The sequence below is a fragment of the Suricata suricatta genome, chromosome 5 (genome assembly GCF_006229205.1).
Source record: "Suricata suricatta isolate VVHF042 chromosome 5, meerkat_22Aug2017_6uvM2_HiC, whole genome shotgun sequence".
Taxonomy (NCBI): domain Eukaryota; kingdom Metazoa; phylum Chordata; class Mammalia; order Carnivora; family Herpestidae; genus Suricata; species Suricata suricatta.
Window position 1 is genome coordinate 58,243,431 of NC_043704.1, and position 12,213 is coordinate 58,255,643.

General features: G+C 41.3%; 2 long non-coding RNA genes across 2 annotated transcripts; one reads left to right on the plus strand and one right to left on the minus strand.

Annotated features, from left to right (window-relative positions):
• Window positions 1-5,181: 5,181 nt before the first annotated feature.
• LOC115291721 lies at window positions 5,182-8,699 on the minus strand. Its single transcript, XR_003908639.1, has 4 exons — window positions 8,602-8,699; window positions 6,922-7,180; window positions 6,048-6,229; window positions 5,182-5,462 (listed from the first exon to the last, which is right to left on the minus strand). It is a non-coding gene; the product is annotated as an uncharacterized LOC115291721 (long non-coding RNA).
• On the plus strand, window positions 8,564-11,973 carry LOC115291723. Its single transcript, XR_003908641.1, has 3 exons — window positions 8,564-9,046; window positions 9,179-9,274; window positions 11,549-11,973. It is a non-coding gene; the product is annotated as an uncharacterized LOC115291723 (long non-coding RNA).
• Window positions 11,974-12,213: the final 240 nt, after the last annotated feature.

Genomic DNA, 12,213 nt, shown 5'->3' on the forward strand with positions numbered 1-12,213 from the left:
AAAAAAGGAACAATCCAATCAGTTTTCTTTTGTGATTGAAATTATTACTGCTCTTAAAAATGAATGGACTGCAGGGGCTCTGGGTGGCTCAGTCGGTTGAGCATCCGGCTTCGGCTCAGGTCATGATCTCACGGTTCGTGGGTTTGATCGTGTGTTTGCACCCTGCCTCCGGCTCTGTGCTGACAGCTAGCTCAGAGCCTGGAGCCTGCTTCATATTCTGTGTCTCCCTCTCTCTCTGGCCCTCCCCTGCTCATACTGTCTCTTTCTCAAAAATAAATAAAACATTAAAAAATAAATAAAACAAACAAAAAAACGAATGAAACAAACAAAAACAACTAATCAACCTTGTGATATTTTAGAATGCCAAAAATTAAAAGAATAAGAGAACATTCAGAGAGGGAAAAAAGAAAGAAACCTACGAGGAATGTTAATTAGACTGGTTTCCGACAACATCATGGAAGGTGCTCATAAATGTTGGGGAAATGCTTTCAAAGATCTGAAAGGACACGATTACAACCCCAAATTCTATATCCAGCCACGCTATATAAATGCAGGGTTAGAGGAAGATATAAACATTTTGGGTAGGTACACTAAGAACTCCAAAATTTTAACTTCTAAGCATGATTTTTTAAACGACAAGGTCCTAGTCCCATTGATAAACTTCCTAGAGAATGCAAGATGATATAAAGTCGTTTTAATACTACTGGCTGATTTCCATGAGCATTAAAAAATATATAGCACATAGCATGACAAGCTTTCTCTTTCATGTAAATTATTTAGAACAAAAGTATTGGAGGTATATAGGAATAAAAACTATATAATAGAACGAATAGTGTGGGCCTATGGCAAGATTGAGAAGATAGTACATAAATGAAGTTTTGAGAAAGACTTTGATAAAGGTAAGGACTTAATATATTATCTCTTGCAAATATATTTACATTTTAAAAGAAGAGACTTAAAAGACACAGTGGAGCCCAAAGCAGAAACTCCTCAGCCACAGCAAAGCCGGGGCAGAAGTGTCCAGGGACCATTGTTGTTGTGATTTGCTGCCTGAAGACAGCGCACTTTCCTTGGCTTAGACTCCATGCTCCTCACCCACCTCATGGAAGCCGCTGCTTTGCCCCCCAGAAAGGTCTCCTACGGGGAAGATAGTGTGAGGCTCATCGAAGGGAGTGCTGTTACTTGCCTACAAGTTTCATTTCTCATTATAAAGTAGTACATTTAGCAACCTGGCTCAGGCACCAATACCTTTATGTTTGTTTCCTCCTATTTGTCACCGTTATGGTTTTTTTTTAATCTTGTTGAATTGTGTCTTTCTGTGTAATTTCAACTCTTACTTGGAGTGAAGAAGAGTGTATCTAAATAATATCAATGACACTAACCTCATGAACCCGCGGACACGTGGACCCGCTGGAGTTTCTGGTGCTAAATGGCTGGGATTAACCTTGTTGTCAGGGTTCTTGGCTCCACACACAGACACTAACTCTGCTTTAAGCAGAAAAGGAATTTATTGGAAGGGTGTCACATAGTTGACAGAATGGGTAGGCAGGCTGAGGAGAAACACAGGAGGAAACAGGAAAGATAAAACAGAGCTGAGACAGCACCACAAAACAGTCCCAGATGCTGTCACACACACCAGCTATGGCTCCGCTGGCCACATCTGGACGCTACCCTCCTTCGGGGGCACTGGCCAGCATCTCTGAGGCCTCTGGCACGTTTGCAATCCTCAGCGATGCCGCTGGAGGCCTGAAATGCCAGGGAACTGGGGTAGGAAACATCTGGCCCTCTGGGCTTGGGTCTCTTTGTTGGGATTCCCTGAAACTGGAAGGCAGGGCAGTCAGAAATGACAAAAGCCCACTTCACTTGGTGACCTTGTGAGGCGGTACCAGAGCCGCCAGGTCTCTCTTTATTCTCACCTCGCTTCTCTTGTTATATTGAGCAGTTTGCAAAACAGGGTAACCCGTGTTCGATTAATTACATTTGCATCGTATATATTTCTCTCAAAGTCAGGCTTCAACCATGAGATTCTCATTTATGATTTTTGAGTCTTTTTGTGTGAACTTCTAAGTAAACTTGGAGAAGCTGAGGAGTATTTCCCGTTAAATTCTATTAGGACATACGTTTCAGATTACCTTGAGTCATTTTCATTAAAAAAAAATCCAGTTTGAAGATAAGCTCAGAGACTGAATTTTCTAACGTGATTAACTGCCAACAATGTAAGATGCTTATTTCATGAATTCTTGAAAGAGATTTTAAACTGTGATAGCACACAACCGCTGACCTACTTCAACTTGAGAACCAAGTAGATATCACTGGTAAATGCTGCTAAAAACAATCCGAAGGCGTCTCTTTTAGCGGTGTATGAGAGATGAGGTGAGTACATAAAAAAGTAATTAATACCCACTCTGGGTTGATATTATGCACTCAATTATATTCACAAGTAAGATTTATGTTTTACTGGATCTGACTGTATCCTGTGCGATTCCAGTAACATTCCCCACGTTTGTTTTAATCTCCTTTACCTTCTATGTCCTGGAGGGTGGTGGTGGTAAATTTAGTTTGTCAACCTATGTTAATTTTACAAGAATCCAGATGGAACTGTTGTGTAAACAAGAAGGGCCTTGCAGAGTTTTTTGGTGGTTAGACTGGAGAAGTCACAGCTGAACTCAAAAATATGCTGCCCGGGGTAATTTTTCATTTTTCCCCCATAATTTTAATGGCTGGAATGAAAGAGCCGTTTTTCTTTAACAATAGTATCCTTGTTAAAAATGCTTTAAAGAGCTGTTCCACTACACTGAAACTGTCTAATTAAAGCACTAATATAACAAAGACACCAGCAGTTGCTAAACCCAAAGAATATAATTCCATCTCGTGGCAGAAATTTTCAGGGTGATTTTTGTTCAGTGTTTCGCTTGATTCCCAGGTTAGGGGACTCCTGTTTATTAGACATTTCTTTGCAGAGAAACATCATTAATCTGTGAGATTCCCTACAATGGGATATTATTTTCCTCAACAGAGGCTGTTATTGAAACTGCATATTATCAAGGCAGCTGTTCGATTAAGTTCTTATAAAGGATTAGGGGGTTATATGAGTACCTAACAGCTGCACCAGCGAGGATAAAACCGGGGTTTCTAAATCATATGCCCCTGGGCGTATGCAACCAAATGATATATTCTTTACTCATGCAGCAAAATACTCACATTTAAAGGGAAAACTAAATGCGGAACCAAACCTCATTCATCTGCGAGCAAAACACTGCGTGAACACAAATGAAGAATAAACAGAAATGCATAAAGTGTTACCTTCCTCTGGAGGAGTCTGCCATAGTCTCAATAGGCAAGACGAAAAATTTCTGAACACTCAATCAAATTAAAGATTTCAGCAAATGTCTGAAAGCATTGGAGAAATTCTGCAAGTTAGTGCCTGGGCATTGCAGAAGAATACAGATAGAAGAGTATTTCAGGACCAGAGGTTACAGAAGACAGTTGATGTCATTTATCAATTAAATTCTCTGAGAAAGAATTCAGGATTGTCTGAAGTGTAAAAAGTTAAAGTTGCAAGTGACTCAGGAGATCATCTCCTCCTCATGTTCCCTAAATTTATCTATTGACAAGAATCATATGAGAAACTTGTTAGAAATAAAAGAAATTAATTAAACAAATATAAGTAAAATAAAATAAAATTATAAAACTAAAGCTAAATCGGGTCATCTGGGTGGTCAGTTGGTTCAGCATCTGACTCTTGATTTCAGCTCAGGTCATGATCTCACGGTTCATGAGCCAGGGCCCCACACGGGGGTCTGAGCTGACAGCACGGAGCCTGCTTATGATTCTTTCTCCTCTCTCTGCCTCTCCTCTGCTCACTCTCTCTCCTTCTCTCAAAATAAATGAATAAACATTTAAAAAATGTTTTAAAAAATAAAATAAAAATAAATTCAAAAATGAAATAAATAAAATATATGATGCTTTCCTCAGCCTTACTGACCAAGGAATATGTGAACTTTCTTTTATTTATATTTAAATAATTAATTATAATTTAATTAAATAATGTTAAACTGACTCTGAAGGCCCAAGAAACTGTATTTTTGCCCTAGATGATTATTTTCAACTGGGAAGTTGGAGAAAAGCTCTTCCAAGTCAACTTTGTGATCTCAGAAAATAAAGCATCAAACAAGTATTAAATGTAAAAAAAAAAAAAGAAAGAGAGAGAGAAAGAGGAAAAAAAACAGATGGAGACAAAGATGTTTAAGTGAGTAAGGGAGTGAGTGTGTAGGATCACCTTGAGGCAGAGCAGGGAGAGAAAATCCATGCAAGGTCCAGGCCTGAAGGGCTGTGGCCCAGTGTCTTTCTCATAACTGACCTTCAAGAAATACCTGATGCTGGCTGGCATGAAAAGGAAGCAAAAAACAAAAACTGTTGTAGCCCTCAACGATGACCTGCTTACTACCACCTTATATTCAGTCCATTTTGTAAGGTCTCTGGTTGGAGCACATGTGCATCTTAAAGAGTCTCCGGTGGATCGGTGTAGCAAGACTGGGTGCAAACACTCGGTGCCTGGGAAACACTTAAACACCAAGGACATAAAGAGATCTGAGGTGGGGAGCTGAAACTTAAGAAAAGGAGACTCTAGGCTGTGTCGCAGAGAGCATGCACACCCAGATGCTTATTAGATTGTGGTAGATTTTTCTAAAGCATGTGATAGCATGAATAGTTCACCAAATAATTTTTAACTGGCATAGAAGACCTTGAAGAAAATTAGTTAAAACGAGTCCAAGCCCTCAGGAAACCGCAGAAACATAAACTGCCATATGGGGGGAATCTCATTTGGGGTGGGGGGAGCAGATAACCTAATGCTTTCTCCACCAGCCGCCATCACGCATGCTCTGCTTCTCTCTGCCTCCCTCCGCCAGTGGCACTTTATAAACTTCAGTGTGCATGTGTGTGTGTTTGTGTGTGTGTGTGTGTGTGTGTATTTTCTTTTTGCAAAGAAGTGCCTATACTTACATCCTAATACATTCTAAAATTCTCTTTTCGCACAGACTCTCCACTTTCTTATTATTGAATTTGTGACGGACCTTCATAAAAAGTTGATTTACAAAACACATAGAAATAATGAGGTTTTGACATTAAAAGTTTATTTCTTGACATTTGGAGTATATAGGTTTTTTTCAATACCAGAATTGGAGTTTCTTAGGAACATCAAATTGTCATTAAATTCCTTTTGAACAAAATATTTCAAATGCTTTTTTTGTGTGTGTGAGGGTATAGCTTGAAGAATCCAGGGCTTGACAAGGGGTGAGTCAACCACCGTGATGAAACCAGGACTGTACCGGACTCGGGAGAGACAGATGCAGCAAGTCGCCCTTTGCTAACAGGTCCTAACAGTAGCAGTGTCGGTGGGTCCCTGCCATCTGGAGCCTGGATGCCCCACTCAGGATGCAGCATTAAGGCTGTAGAGTTCACTGTGAAATTTATGAAAAGAAAGGGAAGAGAAAAATTCCTGTTTCTCAGAGTTGATTGGAATGAAAATGTAATTATATGTACATATATAGTTTTATATATATAATCTGTCAATTATCTATTTATCCGTATATACACACACACACACACACACACACACACACATATATATATATATCCCATATATATGTATATGGGCAATGAGTAATTTTTGTTTTATCATACAAATTTACTGTTTGTACCAACTGAGTTAAATATGGCAAAAAAATAATAATAAAGTTACTAAATGCCAGCATTGGACATTATCCAAATCAGTCTTCATAGCTACCCTATAGTTATCACTTTTTCCCCAAATTTATAGGCGAGGATCCAGTCTCAGAGAGGTTAGGTAACTTGCCTAAGGGCACACAACTCTTAAATAAGTCAGATTTTGGACTTGGGCTTATCTTTTCCCAAATTTTTTCTTCAAAATTTTATGTTGCAATAAACATATTTATTGTTGGTTCCTAACAGCAGCAACATGCAGTTTGTAAGGGAAGGGTCTTTGAGGCAGAGAACTTGGTGTAGCCGTCAGAAGGGAAGATCACCTGGAGTCCCGGTTTCGTCATTTTCTCTTCTTGGATTTAGGCTGTAGCCACACTTCTGCAAAAGCATCTCAGGAAAGGGATCTCTAGGCAGAGTCTCCTCTTCCACTCGTCAGGGTTTAATACACATAACACAGCTTCTCTTCTTTGCACGTTGCTAACCCCTACTCAGGGCTGAATTAAGTCTACGGTGAATTAAAATAAGACTGGATTAGAAACACAAAGTACTGAGCAAAACTCTTTTGAAACTCAACAGCAGTTTCTGGCAACAGAAACCAAGTTGTCATTTTTTAAATTCTTATTTTACCTTATTTAGAGCTGTAAGATAGACTTAAGGGGGCCTCTCAAATCAGAACTTTATGTCAGTGAATCTTTGTTGACATAAAAGAACCCCCCCCATGATGCTAATACGGGTCACATCAATAACAAAAGCTTCCATTTACTGGCAGAGTTGAATAAAGTTTTCGATTAGAAAAAGCGGCATCTCAGATAACAAGAAAGGCTTTTGTAACAAACTAGCAAACTTGGAATACTTTTTATTGAAAGTTAGGCTTATGTGGCTATTAAAAGGCAGATTTGTGTTGGACTGGGGACCCATTTGACACTAGTCTCTGGGGAAGGAATAGAAGGAAGAAATGTTTTTCTATTTTCTTGTTTCTGCAACGCCCATTACGTTTGAGTTTTCCCCTCGAGAGACCTGTGGGGTCAGTGAGCCCAAGAGCCAGAGTTCACATTAAAAAACTAAAGCAATCATTTCCCCCATTTTCAGTTTTAATTGCTTCACCCTGTGTCATTAATATTAAATAGGGGGGTGGGGGAAGGGCTCATCTATACCACTGTTGAGAGCCTTTAAAACTAAGCAAGTTTGGAATGCTACCCCAATTCTGCAATTCTTCAATTCAGCCTAGAACCTCAGACTGAATAAAATTCAGTTTTCTCTTCTGATGTGAAGAGTAACTTGAAGCTGATCACCCAGACTGGAAATTGAGCAAGTGGTTCCCAAAGCAGAAGCAGGCTCTGCATGCACACGGGGGTGGATAAAGCTCAACGTCTCCTCAGGCACGTCGATTCAGAAAGGAATGGACACTGTTGATGAAATTTATCACACAGGATGGGATGCAAGCAAATCCTTCATCCTAAAAAGGACAGAAACCCAGAAGGGAATGACTGGGGAGAATGAGTCACTAGCAGCTGTTAAGAATCATAGGCCTCTATTCCTGATTTAACTCCCTCCTTTATCTGCCCCAGAGGCTCATGGGCCTCAAACCGTCTGCTTAGAATCAGCTCGAGGGCTTGTTAAAAGACGGATTGCTGAGCCTAGTCTTCGGAGTTTCCGGTTCAGTAGATCTGAATGAGGATAGAGACTCTCTCTGCTTAAGTTTCCTGGTGATGCTGATGCTGCTGGTCAAAGATATTGGACTGTAAGAACCAGGGGCTCTAGGTAATACACATTTCAGAATTGAGCCAAAGGGACCAAGATAAGTTTATCTACTTGGAAAAGCAGCCCAATATTTCTTAAAAATAGAGACTGCCATGCTAACCTGGAAGGGATGCTGCTAAGAGCTAGGATAAGAGGTCAAAGGAACAGGGTTTATTAAACAAGTGATGTCCCCTATTCTGAGGATCATCTAGAGAATTCCCACCAGATTCCCCCCAGGACCAGAGCAGTTTGGGCCAAGGTCAGCCTGTCCTTGGGGAGGCACGATAAGGTACCAGTTCACTGGTGCCAGACTCTATTTAGATTTGAGACCTGAGTCTACTACCTAAGATTATGATCTTGTTTGGTCACTTAACTTTTCCAAACTGCTGTCTCCTGAGGTGTAATATCGGGAAATAATACCACTGACAGCATCAAGTTGTAAGATTGAAGTGAGATGACGTTTAGAAATCTTTAACATAGTGTCTCAAGCGTAACAAGGCTTTGGTAAACGCTAGCTGTTAAGAACTGTTCAATAATAATAATATAACTAGCCTTATCACACCATTATTACATAGCCTTATGTATAACACCTTTCCTACATTCAGCAAATTTTGTAGTGTCTGTCTCATCTTCAGTTTTGGAAACTGAGGCACTCAGAGCCTAAGCATCTTGCCAAGGGGCATCCTAGGGAGCTCTCTGAAGTTATGCCCTGAGATGCCACTATGAGCATCATATCTAATCTCAGACATTTAAATGTGGTCTGATCCAGACCCTCTGGACGGCCCTCCCCGAGAACCTGGCCACACTCCTCGGCATTAAAGGAGGAGGTATTATTTCTTCAGGCCCCCCTGGAGTCTCACTCTGCCTTTTTTGGCCTACATGCTGCTCTATGTAGTTTGTGTCTGAAATGGAAAATTTCTGTAACACAATACCCAGCTCTGATCCCTACAGACTCTCAAGTTGGTTTTTTTTTTGGTTTGGTTTAAACTATGACTTCATGTGCAAAAAGAAGCCTCATTTCCCAGAGTTCTCAGCAGAACACTGGTGCCTAGGAATTCCAAAGAACTAATTTCACTTTTCTGAAAAAGCAGAACCATGACTAAGAAGTGAGAAAAGAAATGGGAAAGTTAAAACTACCTGCCCGGTTGATGTGGGACATGTGGCTCTGCGGGCTGGCTCTTCTCCTGCTCCCCTCCCCCAGTGTGCTGTGATTTCTACTCCCACTGGCACACCCAAGGAAAGAGAAGAAAGCATGGCTGCCCTTAGCTTCATGACCCTGCCTGAAGGTGGAAGGCAAGGATTAGAGTTTTAAGTCATAGACTCACTAACATTTTTCCCTCCTAGAGTGTCAACCCTTCACAGACTGTGCCTACTACGAGCTTGAACCAATCTGAACAGGGCAATGGGTTTCCACCGAGTGATTTGCTTCTCTGACCAGCTGCCCTGACCTAGGGGAGGACTGCACACTTTGGAGCCCAGCTGCCTAGCGTTTATTCCCAGCTCTGCCCCTTTACTAACCAGCTGGGTGACCTTGAGCCAGTTTCTCACCTCTCCATGTCTTCGTTCCTCATCCAGAAATGAGGTTTGATTCCTACCTCATAAGATTTTATAAGGAATGGGTTATTTAATACAGTATAAAGTGTTCAGGAAAGTTCCTGGCACACAGTAAGCTGTACATTGGTGCTATTATTATTATTACTACTTCTACCCTAAGGCAAGTAATGGAGCAGTTCCGGCTACATCTGTTCAAGAAAACATAACGGCAAAAAAGGAAGGAAGTAGTTTGGTGATGGCACAACTGCAGAGTCAGGTAAACCTGACCTTTGACCCTTAACTGCTACTTGAGTTGAGTGACCTTGGGCAAGTTATGAACCTCTTTGAGATGCAGATTTCTGTTGATAAAATGGAGACAGTAGCACCTACCTCCTAAGGTTCCTGGGAAAATCCAATGAAGTAATGTTTAGGAAGCACTTGGCCATTGGTCAGTAGGCAGAGAATAGGAGTTATATGGTAACCTACTCACATGAACAAAGAAACCCGTTAACTGCTAAAATCGCCTATGACTGCCCTACTTGATACAACTAACTAAATAAGTCTAACATCGAAGATTCTTACAAACAGTATATTAGTGGGTGACTCAGTGGATCAGTCAGTTGAGCAGTGCTCAGGTCCTGATCTCACAGTACGTGAGTTCAAGCCTGGCATTAGGCTTTGTGCTGACAGCTCAGAGCCTGGAGCCTGCTTCAGATTCTCTGTTTCCCTCTCTTTCTGCCACACTCCCATTGATTCTCTCTCTCTTCCTCTCTCTCAAAAATAAACATTTAAAAAATTTTTAATTAAAAATAAAAATATGCATACATTAGTTTCCTGACATAGTGGTTTGACTTAGCATTTTTCAACTCTATGATGTTGCAAAAGCAATATGCATTCAGTAGAAAGCATACATGACATTAAAAACATTGATCTTCTCTCAGGCTAGCAGTAGGCAGCCCACCTCTCTCCCAGGATGCTGGGCAGCCAGTGGAGCCACATTCCCCAGTCAGCCTCATGATTATGAGGGCAAACAACTGATCGATACACTCACAACCATTTGGATCTTCACTTTCATTACAATTCAGTAAAGTACATGGGATGTTCAACACTGGCTCATCAAACAGGCTTGATGTGAGGTGATTTTGTCCAACTGGAGGCTAACGAAAGTGTTCTGAAGATGTCTAAAATAGGAGAGGCTAAACTATGATGTTCTGTGGGTTAGGTATATTCCATGAATTGCCGACCTAGGATAGTTTCAATTTACCATGAGTTCATCAGGTCACAACCCCACCGTAAGCCGAGGAAGTTCCGTCTAATCAAAGAATACACAATAAAATAGCACGTTCTTCTGTCTCTTGCATTAAACTTGGCTTGCTGTCTGGACTGATAAATTGCTTCTCCTTCCTACTCTCAATTTAGCCTCTTTTCTTTGCCAATCACATTTTTGTTCCAGTTATTCATGTTGGTGTGGAGTTTTACCAGGTTTCACAAGGGAATCAGGATGAAAGTATTGTCCAGACTTTCAGATTTCAGCCACCAGAGGATGTAAAATTTTATCATGAAATGGAGGCCCTTAAGGTATCACTAGCAGGGCCATAGCATTGCTCAAGCTCAGGGATGGCAGATTTTGTCACAATGTATTACAACTGTGTGGCAAAGGGTGACGCTGACAAAGCATACAACAGATCAAGCACCCCCTGAAGTTGTGCAGCAACACAGCTCTGATCCCAAAACACAGCATATAAGGTCCACTTACTCACACTTGGAATCTGACCACCACCACCCCCTACTTTTCATGAGTCAGACTCTGTCTCCCAAGCCTTCATTTATACTTGCTTAGGGGGAATGTGTTCATCCCTGGGTGATCTAGCCATGAATAGGAATTGCAGAATCACCAATTCTGAGAGTTGGGAGACATACACAGGTCATCAGGCCAACCCTCTCCAGTGCCCCAGGGAACTTGTCAGTGCAGTTCCAATTTGCCTTTTGTCAGTAGAAAAACCACTTCCGAGGAGTGTCAGAATTCCCGGACCTGTCATTCCCACAGCAGGACAGTGGGAAAACCAGGAGAGGTGATGCGCCCTTGGCCCTCAGCTGTCTCTACCAGCATCTGTGTTTGAAGTGCCTAGGTGTAACATTCAGGATTTCCCAAAGACACAGGAGAGAACAGTGATGTTGCCACTCAAGGAGCAGAGAGGAAAAAATGGATGAACCCGGACACCAGTGGAGGGAGATCATGGAAAGTGGTGACTCCAGCCCTAACCAAGCGGATGTTCTTTTGCTTTTATACCTCCCCTTCCCCACTCCTCACTTGCTTCTTCCACAACAATATCATAGAAAAAGCCATTTAGAGCTAAAAGTCATAGACAAAATTACCTCGTCCTAAGGCTCTCAGTTCGCAGACGAGATAACAAGCCCCAGATGTCAGGCAGTAGAAAGCATCCAGGAAAGATGATCGATCCAGAAGTCACTTATGCTTTCAGCTGCTTTTAAAAAGAAAGAGAGATGTATCTGGGTCAGAGTAAATGGTATTTTTATCTCCATTATGTAGATAAAGAAACTACAGCCCAGAAGTAAACAGTGATGCATTTCTTTTCTGGTTCTTAAACTACCCTGCTGGGTTGGACGATGCATCAGAGCTTGAACTAAAAACCAGAACCAGCTTCTCTCCACCAGCAACCTGAGAACTGAACCTGATAGATGGCTGGGAGGACGTGGTCCCATTCTTTGACTCTTGAGGTGGAAAGAAAGCCGTCTTCATTCATTAATGTTGGATCTACTTTAACATTTCACTGTTGTCCTTTCTTTCTCTGCATGCACTTCTTTACACACCCTGCAAGAGGGAAGAACAGCTGTCTGGAGTGAGAGCACCAGGCTCTTTTATAGAATACCTGTGTCACCTTTTGCAACTTCACGTCTTCTCCCTCTGTAAATTAAGGATTATGATAATGTCCTTCACATAGCATTGTTGTGTAATAAAATGATGACATGTAACTGCTTTTTAAACCATGAATCAGTAATTCCTAAGTAATTTGGTTTGAGAACTTTCTTAAGAGTTTGCTGAATGTTAAAGACCTTCACCAAAATTCCTGTGTGTAGACATGAAGCTTTGCATGTAACTCCAGAGGGTTTACAGACCCCCTGAAGGCCTCAGCTTAACACCTGCTCTAAAACTGCTTACCAGATGTGAAATATTTCAGTCTGAACAAACGCAGC